The sequence below is a fragment of the Taudactylus pleione genome, unplaced genomic scaffold (genome assembly GCF_031769625.1).
Source record: "Taudactylus pleione unplaced genomic scaffold, aTauple2 ptg000202l, whole genome shotgun sequence".
Lineage (NCBI taxonomy): Eukaryota > Metazoa > Chordata > Amphibia > Anura > Myobatrachidae > Taudactylus > Taudactylus pleione.
This window is the reverse complement of record NW_028284604.1, coordinates 13,262,833-13,278,540: the sequence shown is the minus strand read 5'-3', so window position 1 is coordinate 13,278,540 and position 15,708 is coordinate 13,262,833. Positions and strand designations below refer to the sequence as shown.

Here is a 15,708-nt window from a genome sequence, read left to right as displayed (position 1 = left end):
CAAATCCTGTGACGAGTGTTATGTCGTGAAGCCGTCATTTTAAACTGATAGGTTTTCAAACAATGTGCAATAATTGGGAATGATTTTAAAATAATTTGATGCCCAGCATCCACCTAAGACAATGAGAGAAATGATTGACATTGCTTTAGTGCACCATTAAACAATGCTAGTAAATAATCTGAAATGTGTCAGGCTAAATACCAGGCATCAGTAAGATTATTATTATTTGTTTGGGTTCTATTGGAACAGAACACTTCTAATGTTTTCTGATCTCCCTTACTTTAGAGCAGTAATTATTCACGCAAATTCGCTTGCAGGAATAATGCTGCGCGTCATCTTTTTCTATCACACACAAACAGAATGTTTCTTAGAGAAAGAAATACATTTTCAGATCTGCTGACAATGGTTATTACTGTGCAGAAAGCTTACTGAACCTTAAGACAATAGAGCTGTGATGATTTGGATGTTGCAGAGCAGGTCTAACAAAGCACTCCCTTGTTTTCAGGGAGTTGGAGTATGAAATTGTTGGCGCACAGTCTTATAGCCACATTATATCTTATGAGTAACACCTTACCCTGCATATTGCAAGCTCCACATCAGCTCCTGGCATGCTGTTTGTAGTCAATATTCAGCAATAAGATCATAGATGCTTTTCTGAAAAGGGAAAAAAGGCAAATCTCATAATTTCCTGACATCTGAATTTAATTCCAATGTGTGAACAACACGTTTTAATGCTTGTATATCTTGTAGTGTCTAACTGCAAACTGGAGAATAATCTGTACTTTCTAATTAGCTGTTGCTAATGTTGTGCTTTATGTGTAATGACAGATGATCTCAGATAGTTTTCTTACAATACATATTTTTACATAAGTGTTGAGAATGAAGAAATACATGGCAAGGTACTGTATAAAGACACTAAAGCTCTATCGTTTTTATCTGCTGACTACAATATCCAGTTACAAGTTGCCCATCCATACCATTCAGGTGGCCAATTAAGCATATTTGGGTGCAAATTTCAATGTCTGTGAGGACAGCTTAGATGCCATACCTTTTTTAAGTGGGAAAATAGGGGTTTGGTATGAAATACCGACTGTTCAAATCCCGACAGCGGCATCCCGATGACTGAAGATGCTGATAGGCGCGTTAAATACCCTAACCCTCCCTTAGTGGTGCCTAACCATAACCCTCCCAGGGGGGTGCCTAAACACCTCCTCCCCCCTGCCCTTCCTCTAGCCTAACCATAACCCTCCTCGGGGGATGCCTTACTGTAATCCCCCCCCCCCCCCCGGGGGGGTGCCTAAACGTAGCACCCCATCCCAGGGGACAGTGTCCGGCAACCGGGATTCTGACATCACTATCCTGTTCTCATTCGGGATAGCGGCTTGGCATTGTGCCAGCGGTCTGTATATCGGCGGCTTTTTAACTATATCCCGAAAAATCTAGATCCAGAAAATGTCACTGGATCATGATCCATACTTGCCAACTCTCCCTGATTGCACAATGATCCCTATGGGCTTTTTTACACCTGCCGGTTTTGGGCGGCCGGCCGGCAAAAAAATGCACGTAAAATTAAATTTAACAAGGAACCTGGTGGGTACTTTCACACGGTACGGGCACAGCACAGTCGCCGTGTAACAGCCGGGAGTATCCACTGAGCCGTGCCGTATATAAGCAAGGCAGTGGGGTATAGGAAACCATATTTTCTTACACACACACACACACACACCGGCCGCCCTGTAGAAGAAGGGGGAAAAAAACACATTAAAAACTGCTCATAGCCGGGACCATGTGAAAGGCACTGAGTACCTGACAAAAAACGGCCGGCTTCTGCCTGGTTTTTTTGGCCAACCTGCAAGTGTGAAATAGCCCTACGGCTACATGAATTTGCTAAAAATTATTAGTGTGTTTTATCAACAAGTAGATCTTACTGACTGCTTTTAGGCTCATTTACATGTGGATATAAGTCAGTCTTATGACACGCCTCTCAGATGTAGCGGTACACACCCACTTTACCGCCACGCTCATTGGTGCTCATTGTCTGTCCATTCAATGAGATCTAGCTGTTCAGCCTAAGTGGTGAGTGACTGGACCTGTTCTATTTGGCAGCTCATGTGATAAATATGGTAACTTTAGACAATGCAATAACTGGAAAAAAAGAAATCTGAGTGGACGAATGTATTGTTGTAATTGTTAAGCTCTAGCATATATTTCATATCCTGGGATTCATGGTTCAATGTTTAAGAGATTTCTGATTATTGGTTAAAAGCACGGACGCTATCTGACTGGAAGCAACAAATGTAAGTTATGATTACCGGAGATTTTAGCAATTTCTCAAAGCTTGTGTTCATTGAACCTGCAAGAGGAGTTATTTCTGGTCAGTGGACATGTTCTCATGTAACAAATGCTCTGCTATAACCTATATTTTACTCTTGCTCACAATTACCAAGTGTGTGATTGCTAAATTGTCAAAGCAAGAGAACGTAAGGATGCTGTGTTTATAGTAACTGTTCAGGGACAGTATTTGCATTCATGTTGTCCTTCCTGCATTGATGCACACACCTGACTTTCCACTGCTTATTATTGTATGCAAACTATGAGTTTGTTTTGTGTCAATAGCACAATAAAATGTTGATATAGTAATTTGGTGGATTTTTACTATTCTGGGGACTCATGTCCCTCTACATTTGTCATGTTTTTGTGTGTTTGCGTCTGCAGAATACTCTAGGAATAGCAGATAAATGATCCCTGTCTTTTTATTTCACATGCAAAATGAGAACAAGGCTAACCCTCCTATTTCAATGCATTTCCTGCTATGGCCTACAGTATTTTGTCTCCTATTTGTAGAATTCCTGAAGAATATGTTTGGATAGAGTTTTGGTGTTATCTAGTTTTGGACAACTCGATTTCTAAAGTGGTCTCATCTTTAGCATTTGTAGTAGGCCTCTGGTCCTAGACTCCCATCCTTATCTGGTCAGTATTGCTGGTCAAGCTGTGCTGTTCTGACATTATGTCCGAGCTACAAGGATGTATGTTTGTAAGTGCAAGCAACATTTGATTGTATTAGCTGCAACATCAAATCAGGCGCCGTATAACCTATGCCTATACAGTGTCTAGACCAGGGGTTCCCAACCACGGTCCTCAAGACACACTAACAGTCCAGGTTTTAGGGATAGCCATACTTTAGCACAAGTGACTTAATTAGTATCTCAGTTATATTGATTTAACCATCTGTGCACAATCATGGATATCACTAAAACCAGGACTGTTAGTGTGCTTTGAGGACCGCGGTTCGGAATCACTGGTCTAGACCTTTGGACAGATTGCTCTGGCAGCTGTCTACTTTTGATGATGATAGGGGAACTTTGCTGATTGCTCGGAAGATGCAATGGGGTTCAACCTCAACAAAATGGTTAAATGGCAAATATATTTAACATTTGGTAGTTAGTAGAGGATTATCCAAAGGTGAAAAACACTTAGATTATCTTTTACATTCAGTAGGCTTTCTTTCGGGAGCTGCAAGTAGCTGACCTATGATTTAAAGGAGATGATCTATTTCTTCTGCTGTTCTTGCATTTTTGCTGTTATTGCTGATGCATGTTGCTTTTACTCAGCAATGGTTCTTCTTTAGGCTATTCTCACACTGGCGTTACAATCCAGCATTTAAGATATGTCTCTAGCACATCTTAAAAACCTGTTAACAGCTGCTGTACCAATAGATATTGTACTGTACATATTTATGTGTTTCATATTTGTATATTGCACTGTGGTGCATTGAAAATTTTTGGGCACTTGTTTCATTTTCCTGCGCTTGACGGGCATCAATGCCATTGAAAACTTACATTGATTTGTAACGCATTATAAACACATTGAGATATAGTCAAGAAGCATTTACATTTCCCTGTATTTATATTTATCAGAATGCACATGGGGCGTAATAGCTTGCTCATATTTGAAAATAATGATTCACTTTTCTGAATATCTGTTTACTTCTCATACTTTGAAGCTTTAATCTGTTTGGAAAGTCATGACCTGTACCGGAGAATTTAATTACTCTTTTGTGCGCAGCTGTTCGTAATGGGAGTCTGATGGAGCAGTTAAATTGTTGCTCTGATCGGGCGCGAATTTCCTGCAGGTGCACAGAGATCTGCTAACACCGTCCTGAGGTGGCGAGCAGAAATCCGCAAAAAGTCTACTTGTTGGACGCCAAAACTGTTGCGATGAGGACTCTGCACAAGTTAAGCCGCATTACGCTTCTAAACCCGATGCTTTTGGGCGCGAAAAGGCATGGGTACCCAAAACAATTGAATATCGCTCCCCAATCTCCCATCACTTTAGACGGGAGATCAGGCATGAACAATTGAATTCCCCTAATTCAACAATTTTAGCTTTGTTAGAAGTAACTTGACTGTTACCATGTATCTAATGCAGAAATGTGCCGCAAATTATCTGTATATCTATTTCTTGCTTTGTATATGTTTATACCAATTTTGGATCTTCCCACACTGATGGCATTTCCTCCAAATGCCAGAGGCTGCAGTATGCAAATCAGAGAACAGTATTCGAAAAGTCCAAACAATATAAAAGGAGATCTGGGCCCTTCCCCAGTGGAATGAGGAATAGACAGAAAAGTAAATTGTATAATGTCTTTGCTGTTTTTAACATATTTTAACCTATAAAAATCTTTTTCATGTTTTAAACACCACTATTGATCCCTTAAAGTCCATGTACATAGGCAGTTGTTCATGCAGGTACACATTCATAATGTCAACATACACATTGTTGACAATGATAATGTTGACTTTGTGAATGTCGACAGGTGATTTTTGGATGATGATAGGGTAAGGCTGTGAATAGAGTTAGCGTTAGGATTAGGTATACTCCCTTCCACAATGGAAATTGACATGGTCGACCTGCTGACTGTCGTCATTCACAATATCTACATTTGACGTGGACTTCCCGTGCATTCTGATTGACGATCTTCATGTCGACACTCTGGTGTTGACATTCTGAAAGTTGAAATTCAGAACGTCTACCGCATCCATTCATGCATTGCTCTTACAAAACGCATTGCTTTCCTATTTGTATTTTTGTTGATTTGATTTATATATATATATGTCCACGTAGATGTAATAGAAACATTTTATTTATTATGCCAGTTGCTGATTTCATACAATCTGTAGCAATATGTATTTTATTCTGCCTGAACCTGTCGAACTTGAAGTTTCTCTTCAGCAGTAGGCAGATTATTCTATTCAGCAGTAGTCAGATTATGAGTCTCCGCTGCTGTGCTATATAGTCACATCAGCTGTTTCTGACTTGGAAAGCTCATAGTGGGGACTCTCAAACCACTGGCACCTAGCAGATAATACCACAGTAGGAGGTAGATGTATGTGCAGTGATACCTTCCTATGTCTGCCTGTGACAAGAAAATGCTCTCTGAAGTCTGCAAATTCCATTACTATTAGATATATGCTCTCTAGAAGAGCGTATCTAAGGTGGGTACACACCTGCAAGATATATCTGCAGATCGAGTGATTTGCAGATATATCTTTAGATGATGGTCTTTCATACACACTAAACGGCCATCATCTATCCGACAGCCACGGGTCCCGCTGGCAGGGAGGCGGGTCAGGGCCGCCCCATCCCCGCGGCTGCCACTGTGTGTGTGCAGACAGCCCGTACAATTGCCGATGGACAGATATGTCCGCAGACATATCTGTCCGTCGGCTGTGCGGCTGTACAATGTCGTTCAGACATAATGCCTGTACACACTGGCCGATGGCTAGCAGATATATTGGCTGATCGGTCAATATATCAGCCAGTGTGTACCCAGCATAATAAATGCTAGGCAGGTAGGGATTGTATTGCTATCTAATTCATTGGATATGAAATGTTTACTGGTGGCTAAGAAGTGTTCTAGACATTTTGTTCCCACACTTCCAGATTTACCTGAAATCTGGAAGTGTAGACAAAGTATTGTACTAACACTGCCTTTTCTCTGATAAACCGAGATAATTCACATGTTCATATTCTTTCTCATTTGACTGAAAACCATTATCATTGTCTGGAAAGTGCAATTTTCCATAGCCCATTGTTGAAGCAGATTGTTGGAGATTGTTTTGTCTGGGTGCTTTTGTGTTCCAGTCGTCTGGATGGAAAAATGAAACGCAGAAATGTAATAAGCAATTCCACATGTTGTTTTTTTTTATTTTGCTTATTTCTTTGTTGTAGGAATTGAAAACTCTGTATCATTGTTAGTTCAGTTTTTTTTTTTTTTCCTGCTAAATTCCAATACTAAAATGATTTATTTTGGAAATGGATGAGAAGCTTAGAGCATATAGCTGAGCAAGAGGTTGGCTGGCATGCTCATCCGTGAGTGAGTACTTGTGAATTGTTCACATGTGCCGTCATTGGAAGCACATACCCTGATATCTTTAAATTGGACCCATGATCTAAAAACAACTATTGTGTGGGTTGATTTAATATTCATGAGAATCCGACCATGACCAATGATCAACTCCTCAAAACCTAAAATGCAAATCAATGTACTGTAGTGTTCCAGTAACCTGTCCAAATGAATATGTTGGTTTGTATATGACTCTCATGCAAATGTTAATTACTACATAGCTGTATCTAGATTTCTTCTGTAGGGTTGAGCTGTGATTTTCTATGAGCATGCACGGTTGTTAATTTATTTAGTCCCTGAATATTATTCAAAGCTGCTTGGAAACAATTGCACCCAATAAACAATGCATGTCTGAAAGCTCATAGAAAGATATTTAGTGAAATTTGCAGTAGGGCGTGTTAGAGTTGTCCATCGGAAACTGATGGATGGCAACAATTGAGGTTCCAGATCTGGTGGAAATGCATTTGACATTTGATGCAGGGATTGCCACCATCACATGATAATTTTCAATGGCTGCGGATATATCACTGCACACAATCAATGGATAGTCAGTCATCTTCTGGCCACATGTAGAAACCCCAGTGACGACAGCCATTGTCCACCCACAGCTTTTATCCATTGTGCCTGCTTATCTAAATGCCCAAAGTGTACATTCTATATTCTCAGGATCAACCTGTGAGTGGACATATTGGGGGCAATTCAATTGTTTTATCATGCCCGATCTCCCAGAGATCAGGTTGTTATATTCAATTGTTTTTGGGTGCCATTACCTTTAGCCATCTAAAATCCTGGTTAAAGCCCAAAACCTGGCCGTTTTGCACATTTCTGCTCGCCCACTTAGGAGGGTGTGAGTAGAAATGTGTCCACCCGCAGCATTTGTGCCCGAAAGGAGCAACAATTGAGTTGCTCAAGGGGGGGTCCATTTAGCTGGGTACACACACTGCACAGATATATCTGTAGATCGAGTGATCTGCAAATTATGGTCGTTCATACACACTGAACGACCATCATCTGTTTCTGGGCGCGGGTCCCGCTGGCCGGGGGGCGTGTCCTGCACCCCTCCTCGCAGCCTCTGATGCAAGTGTACGGGCAGTCGGTACAGACGCGATATGTCTGTGAACGACGTCGTTTGATACAGTAGATAAATGGATTACTTTACAGACAGACAATGTGAACATCTACCTCTTAACAATTGTGCATGGTACAAGATGTCTGCTTAGTTTGTCTCGTTACATTTTTTTGTTTAGTAGACATTTAAAAATTAAATGCTGAAGGCTCTTCAAAAGGGCATCTGCAAGTGGCTACGCCTGAGCATTGTATTTCCGAGCATGAGATTTCACAGTTAGTTGGAGTTGTATTATTATTTAAATTAATTGATAGAATCCATTTAACTGGTGGCAATGTATTTATGCTGATGTGCCCGACTGCATGCTGTTAATGCATAAACACATTGCAGAGTTAGCTGAACACACTTGTTCACTCAGGCACAAGTTACCTATTTTAAGAGTTTGTATTTTAATTAAAGTCTCTGACTTCAATGTGTATTAGAAATTGAAATGCAGACTATGTATTAGGGGTGTGCACCGGCCACTTTTCGTGTTTTGTGTTTTGGTTTTGGATCTGGATCTTTCTTCGTGTTTTGGATCTGGATTGGTTTTGCCAAAACCACCCTTCCGTGTTTTGGGTTCTGGGTTTTGTGTTTTGGATCTGTATTTTTTTGAAAAAAAGCATAAAAACAGCTAAAATCACAGAATTTGTAGCTTTTTCTGCTCCTATGCTATTATTAACCTCAATAACCTTAATTTCCACTCATTTCCAGTCTATTCTGAATACCTCACACCTCACAATAGTGTTTTTATGTCCAAAAGGTTGCACCGAGGTAGCTGGATGACTATGCTAAGCGACACGAGTGGGCGGCACAACCACGTGACCCATCTAGGCGTGAAACTGCAGTGGCAGACAGGATGGCATTGAAAAACTAGGCCCCAAACTGTACATAATGCAAAGAAAAAAAAGAGGTGCAAGATGGAATTGTCCTTGGGCCCTCCCACCCACCCTTGTGTTGTATAAACAGGACATGCACACTTTAACAAACCAATCATTTCAGCGCCAGGGTCTGCCACACAACTGTGGCTGAAATGATTGGTTCGTTTGGGCCCCCACAAAACAAGCTGGCAATTAATCTGTCCCTGCACAAACTGGCTCTACGGAGGAAAGATGTCATCCTCATCCTCCTCATCCACCGATTCCTCACCCTCTTCAGTGTGTACATCCTCATCCTCACAGAGTATTAATTTGTCCCTTCTGGAACCACAGGTCCCTCTGTACGTTCTGGAGGCTGGTCTCCCTGGAAGAGTTGATAATTCATTTTATGAACATCATCTTCTCCACATTTTGTGGAAGCAACCTCCTACGCCTTTCGCTGACAAGGTTCCCGGCTGCACTAAACACTCTTTCGGAGTACACACTGGAGGGGGGGCAACTCAGGTAAAATAGAGCCAGTTTGTACAGGGACCTCCAAATTGCTTCTTTTTCCTGCCAGTACAGGTACGGACTGTCTGACATGCCTACTTGGATGCTGTCACCGATGTAATCCTTTAACAGACAGACGCACGCTTGTCGCTGCTGCTTTGAGGATTCAAGTGCGGCTACAGCCCACACATTTCACAAAGACAGAAAAAAAAGAAGAATATTTTTATTGTTTGTGTAGCACACTTTGAGGGTGTCACCACCCTTTAACAGACAGACGCACGCTTGTCGCTGCTGCTTTAAGGATGCAGGTGCGGCTACAGCCCACACAATTCACAAAGACAGAAAAAAGAAGAAGAATATTTTTATTGTTTGTGTAGCACACTTTGAGGGTGTCACCACCCTTTAACAGACAGACGCACGCTTGTCGCTGCTGCTTTGAGGATGCAAGTGCGGCTACAGCCCACACAATTCACAAAGACAGAAAAAAGAAGAATATTTTTATTGTTTGTGTAGCACACTTTGAGGGTGTCACCACCCTTTAACAGACAGACGCACGCTTGTCGCTGCTGCTTTAAGGATGCAGGTGCGGCTACAGCCCACACATTTCACAAAGACCGAAAACAAAAGAACAATATTTTAATTGTTTGTGTAGCACACTTTGAGGGTGTCACCACCCTTTAACAGACAGACGCACGCTTGTCGCTGCTGCTTTAAGGATGCAGGTGCGGCTACAGCCCACACATTTCACAAAGACAGAAAAAAGAAGAAGAATATTTTTATTGTTTGTGTAGCACACTTTGAGGGTGTCACCACCCTTTAACAGACAGACGCACGCTTGTCGCTGCTGCTTTGAGGATGCAAGTGCGGCTACATCGCACACAAGTCACAAACACATTACAAAAATAGTTTTTTATTTTTTGGAGCACTTTGAGAGTTACATCACCCTTTAACAGACAGACGCACGCTTGTCGCTGCTGCTTTAAGGATGCAGGTGCGGCTACAGCCCACACATTTCACAAAGACCGAAAAAAAAAGAACAATATTTTAATTGTTTGTGTAGCACACTGTGAGGGTGTCACCACCCTTTAACAGACAGACGCACGCTTGTCGCTGCTGCTTTAAGGATGCAGGTGCGGCTACAGCCCACACAATTCACAAAGACAGAAAAAAGAAGAAGAATATTTTTATTGTTTGTGTAGCACACTTTGAGGGTGTCACCACCCTTTAACAGACAGACGCACGCTTGTCGCTGCTGCTTTGAGGATGCAAGTGTGGCTACATCGCACACAAGTCACAAACACATTAAAAAAAAAAATTTGATTTTTTGGAGCACTTTGAGAGTTACAACACCTTTTAACAGACAGACGCACGCTTGTCGCTGCTGCTTTGAGGATGCAAGTGCGGCTACAGCCCACACAATTCACAAAGACAGAAAAAAAAAGAACTATATTTTAATTGTTTGTGTAGCACACTTTGAGGGTGTCACCACCCTTTAACAGACAGACGCACGCTTGTCGCTGCTGCTTTAAGGATGCAGGTGCGGCTACAGCCCACACATTTCACAAAGACCAAAAAAAAAAGAACAATATTTTAATTGTTTGTGTAGCACACTTTGAGGGTGTCACCACCCTTTAACAGACAGACGCACGCTTGTCGCTGCTGCTTTGAGGATGCAGGTGGAATCTAGACGGGATTTGGAACCGAGGACACACTACCTCCATCAATTGTCTAAATCCCACTGCACTAATGTCGGATACCGGACGCACGTCTAACACCAACATAGCAGTCAAGGCCTCAGTTATACGTTTTGCTTCAGGATGACTGCTGTCGTACTTCATCCTCATCGCTAGGGACTGTTGGAGGGTCAATTGTTTAGTAAAAGTAGTGATGTTCCTACTTCCTCTCTGGGATGATGAACAACTCCCAGCAGCAGCAACAGCACTAGGAGGAAGTGGTTCTTGATCTTTCCCTATTTTATTTTTATCGGAGAAAGTTTGGTCCTCCATTTATGTTATATTGATATATATACGTGCGGCTAAAGCGCACACAAACACAGAAAATATTTTTTTATTTTTGCTGGAGAGTAGTGCACTTTGTGGGTTACACCACCCTTTAAGAAATGAGCTAGCCGGCTCTTTACTTATGGGACACAGGCGCACGCTTGGCGCTGCTCCTTTGTTGATGCACGTGCAGCCACAGTGCACACAAGTCACAAACACAGAAAATATATATTTTTTTGGTTTGGAGTGTACTTTGGGGGTTACAGAACCCTTTAACGGTCAAGCCAGCCGGCCCTTTACTTAAGACACAGGCGCACGCTTGGCACTACTTTGTTGATGCACGTGCAGCTGCTGCGCACACAATTCACAAACACAGAAAATAATTTTTTTTTTGGTTTGGACTGGAGTGTACTTTCGGGGGTTACAGCACCCTTTAACGGTCTAGCCAGCCGGCCCTTTACTTATGACACAGGCGCACGCTTGGCACTACTTTGTTGATGCACGTGCGGCTACTGCGCACACAATTCACAAACACAGAAAATAATTTTTTTTTTGGTTTGGACTGGAGTGTACTTTGGGGGTTACAGCACCCTTTAATGGTCAAGCCAGCCGGCCCTTTACTTATGACACAGGCGCACGCTTGGCACTACTTTGTTGATGCACGTGCGGCTACTGTGCACACAATTCACAAACACAGAAAATAATTTTTTTTTTGGTTTGGACTGGAGTGTACTTTGGGGGTTACAGCACCCTTTAATGGTCAAGCCAGCCGGCCCTTTACTTATGACACAGGCGCACACTTGGCACTACTTTGTTGATGCACGTGCGGCTACTGCGCACACAATTCACAAACACAGAAAATATTTTTTTTTTTGTTTGGACTGGAGTGTACTTTGGGGGTTAAAGCACCCTTTAACGGTCAAGCCAGCCGGCCCTTTACTTATGACACAGGCGCACGCTTGGCACTACTTTGTTGATGCACGTGCGGCTACTGCGCACACAATTCACAAACACAGAAAATAAATTTTTTTTTGGTTTGGACTGGAGTGTACTTTCGGGGGTTACAGCACCCTTAACGGTCAAGCCAGCCGGCCCTTTACTTATGACACAGGCGCACGCTTGGCACTACTTTGTTGATGCACGTGCGGCTACTGCGCACACAATTCACAAACACAGAAAATAATTTTTTTTTTGGTTTGGACTGGAGTGTACTTTCGGGGGTTACAGCACCCTTAACGGTCAAGCCAGCCGGCCCTTTACTTATGACACAGGCGCACGCTTGGCACTACTTTGTTGATGCACGTGCGGCTACTGCGCACACAATTCACAAACACAGAAAATATATTATTTTTTTAGCACTTGGGGGGAGCACCCCTGATGGACAGAGCACCCCCTGGACAACACTACAGCACTCCTTTAGGACTGGGACACTGCACAGGACTTTGGAGTGGACACAGCCCCTATGGAGAACTGACTGCACAACACAGTCCAGCCAGCCCCTATGGACTTTGAAGTAGTGGACACAGCCCCTATTAACAACAGCAGCACAGCACAACACAGCCAGCCCCTATGGACTTTGAAGTAGTGGACACCAGCAGCACTACACTACACTACACTACACAGCCCTAACTCCCACCCTCCCTCTTCACTGTCCACAGCCGAGTGAGAAAATGGCGCCGACGTGTGTACCTTATATAGGATCCAAAACCCGCGAGACTCGGAAGGCGGGAAGATGACGTTTTGCCTCGATTTCAGATCCGAGTCAGGCGGGAAAAGTCGAGCCTGACTCGGATCGGACTCGGATCGGGGGGGTTCGGATTTCAGAAATCCGAACCCGCTCACCCCTACTATGTATTAATAATCACGGAACTGCAGCAATTATTAAGTATCTGTTTTGCAGCTGATATTTTAATTTTTAATGAATATATCCCTGCTATGTACTAAGTTAAACTCATAGGGACAGCGGTTGCAATAATCACTCTCTTTGCAAGTTAAATCCCCGGCATTTTGTAGGACTCGTTCATATTTGTGAAGGACTTCTTTGGGGGAATCTGACACTGCGCATTTGCACAGTGGCAGCTTGCACTACTGGCCGGAGGCTGCGGGAAAGGGATCGGAAGATCTCTCTCCTGCTAATAAGCCTCCATAGGCTTGAAGCAATTAACACCATTTGTAGATGGAATAAACCAGTCGTTCCCAAACTTTCATGGCACTCTTACTGTCTCAGAATAGTTTTGCACCAGCTCTAGGTAAATGGCTAGGTTCTATTTGCATCAAGGTTCAGTTATAAATTCTCATGCTAATGTAATACTAGCAAAAGCAACTGATGTGCTCTTAAAAAAAAAAGTAACCTCTTATGTGTGCATAAGACAGACATACATACATACATACATACATACATACATACAGGCAGGGTCACACATACCTACCTACATACAGGCAGGGTCATGCATGCATACATACATACATACATACATGGCTATTTTCCTGGAAAAATCTGTTCAGGAACTGTTAGTGCATCTACTGTGGGTGGAGCTATAGAAAAATAAATAATAATAAAAATATATATATTATTTAGCAGGCACTCAAAAGGAACTTTAAAATAAAATTTATCTTACAGAAAATACATTTTGGCCCAAGACCTTGCCTCATAGTTAATGAGAGGTTTAGGTACAGAGTTCCTGCTGAAAATTAGCACTGCATATACAGTACAGGGTCACACAAAGACACAACCAGACAGACAGACTGAGGTCATACTTGCCTACTCTCCCATTTTGCACTGAATCACGACCTCATGATCCCATCCCCTGTTTTACAATGCCGGTAAATTCGGCATTGTGTCATGTGTGGGGGGACAAAGTGGTCACACACCCTGCTCCGCCCCTAATGCCGTTAATATCCCCGGTCATGCTAGGCTAATCCGACCTGGCTGCCCACTCCGGGGGGAGAAGAAGCCAGAATGTCGGCAAGCATGACTGAGGTACCTGTCGTCTTGATGTGGAGCCAGGAGCTCCTTTCTCCATGCTGTCAGGACATACCACTGTAGTCCTGCCCTCTGCTGGGGTCAGAGGAGCATGTGCTGAGTTCCACCAATCAGGGCTCAGCACACGCTCCTCTGACCCCGGAGTCGAGCAGCAGGAGGGAAGGAAGGACTAGGGTGTTGCGGGAGTTTGGTAAATGCTGGGACCAAACTAGGGATCAGATCATAGTCCCCATTGATAATAATAGAGACTGCGATCTGCAGTGCTAATTAGCATTTTGCCGGAGATTTCTTTGAAATCTTTGAAATCTCCTGCATTACACTATTAGTACATAGCAACAAACCATAAAAATATGCAGAAACTGCAGTTTCTATATTTTTTTAGGAAAAAAAAAAGCCTGATAAATAGTCATCAAGATAGTTATCAAGGACCTATCAAGCTGACTGGGCAGTGGTGTGGTACGGTCTGACCTCCTTCATTTGTGGCTGATGAAAGTGTAATGTATACATCTGTTCACTGTAAGGAACTATAAAAAAGATAAAAATGAAAGTTAATGCTTGACCTGTAAGTGTGGAAGGACTCTATGCTTGCACAATGCAGTGTATTGATTTGATTTGCATTTCAGCTTAACACGAGTGAAACTATACACCCTTTTCAGACAGCCCATAAGCACCTGTCTAAGCCTTTGAATAGTGCTGTGTAGTAAAGTGAAACAGAAGTCTGAATTCAGCATGCCTGAACATGTAATAGAACAGGATCTAATTCAACGTTATGATATGCTTATTATATTAATTGTCACCCCCAATAATTGATGAGCGGAATTTTGTAATTTGTTATGTGAAATACTCCATTCCACATTTGGCTGTGAATCGTCATTCATTTTGCCAGCAGAACTTGCCCTCAGCTATTCTGTGCAGAATTTCCCGTATCAAATAGACAATTAAAATACAGCCACTGGTAACCTTATTCTAGTAGGGGGCTACCATGTTCTCCCTTTAATTGTTTATCAGCCCAAAACACCCACTTTTGGGTAAAAGGCAGCACCCTTTTGAGATACATTTGGGAGATATGATATATGACATCATAATGGCATATACAAAATGACGAGGGTAAAAGCAGAACGCCTATATTGCTTCAATGGAACCATGCACCTACAGTGTGGGAAAACCCAATATGCACAACTTTAGCTCATCTCTACTTCATGGCATCAACTCAACTTCACGGCGTGCAGCTAGCACCTGGAAAAGGTAGTATGTAAATTAGGTTAGTACATCCTAGTTTTAGCTGTTGCTGCCATATAATGTCATTTTCATGAAACTAGACATAAATGTATTTTATCTTCTCAGATGTCCATACAATTGGTACTATGCATGCTATAATAAAGCAATTGTTTTGTTCAAAAGCAGCTTTTCATTCTCCTTCCTACCTTCTCGTCACTTCCGTATAGAAATTCTTTGTTAAAATGAACAATATTCTATATGTATATGGACTGCTATACACGTAATGGCGCAATAAAAAAAACTAAACCTCTTAGCTAATCATTGTTAAATTGCACTGTATTCTGTATGAACTAATGTATGTGTAACAAAAGTAATAAAGGAAGTGCATAAAGTATTTTTTAAAAAGTACAAAAAATATGAAGTGTCATTTTCTTTTGAAAAGATGTGTGGTTTAGAGATGTGCGGTTCGGTTTTGGCTCAGATCTTTTCGCCAAGTTCAGATCTCCGGACGAGGCAAATCGTCATATTTCATGGATGTCTGGGCACAGATGTCCGTGAAAGATTACGTTTTGCCTCTTTTGGAGATCCGAACCTGGCGGGTAGATCCGAGCCAAAACCGAACCACTCAT

General features: G+C 42.2%; 1 protein-coding gene and 1 long non-coding RNA gene across 8 annotated transcripts in view; one reads left to right on the top strand and one right to left on the bottom strand.

The window, feature by feature from the left end:
• SEMA6A (semaphorin 6A) overlaps positions 1-15,708 on the top strand; it is a 206,460-nt gene that overhangs the window by 14,321 nt on the left and 176,431 nt on the right. The gene's annotated exons all lie outside the window — the stretch shown is intronic.
• LOC148518137 (uncharacterized) overlaps positions 1-15,708 on the bottom strand; it is a 42,337-nt gene that overhangs the window by 2,346 nt on the left and 24,283 nt on the right. For both annotated transcript variants that reach the window (XR_015879226.1, XR_015879227.1), the window contains exon 2: positions 575-654. This is a non-coding gene — a long non-coding RNA (uncharacterized LOC148518137). The remainder of the gene's footprint in view (positions 1-574; positions 655-15,708) is intronic.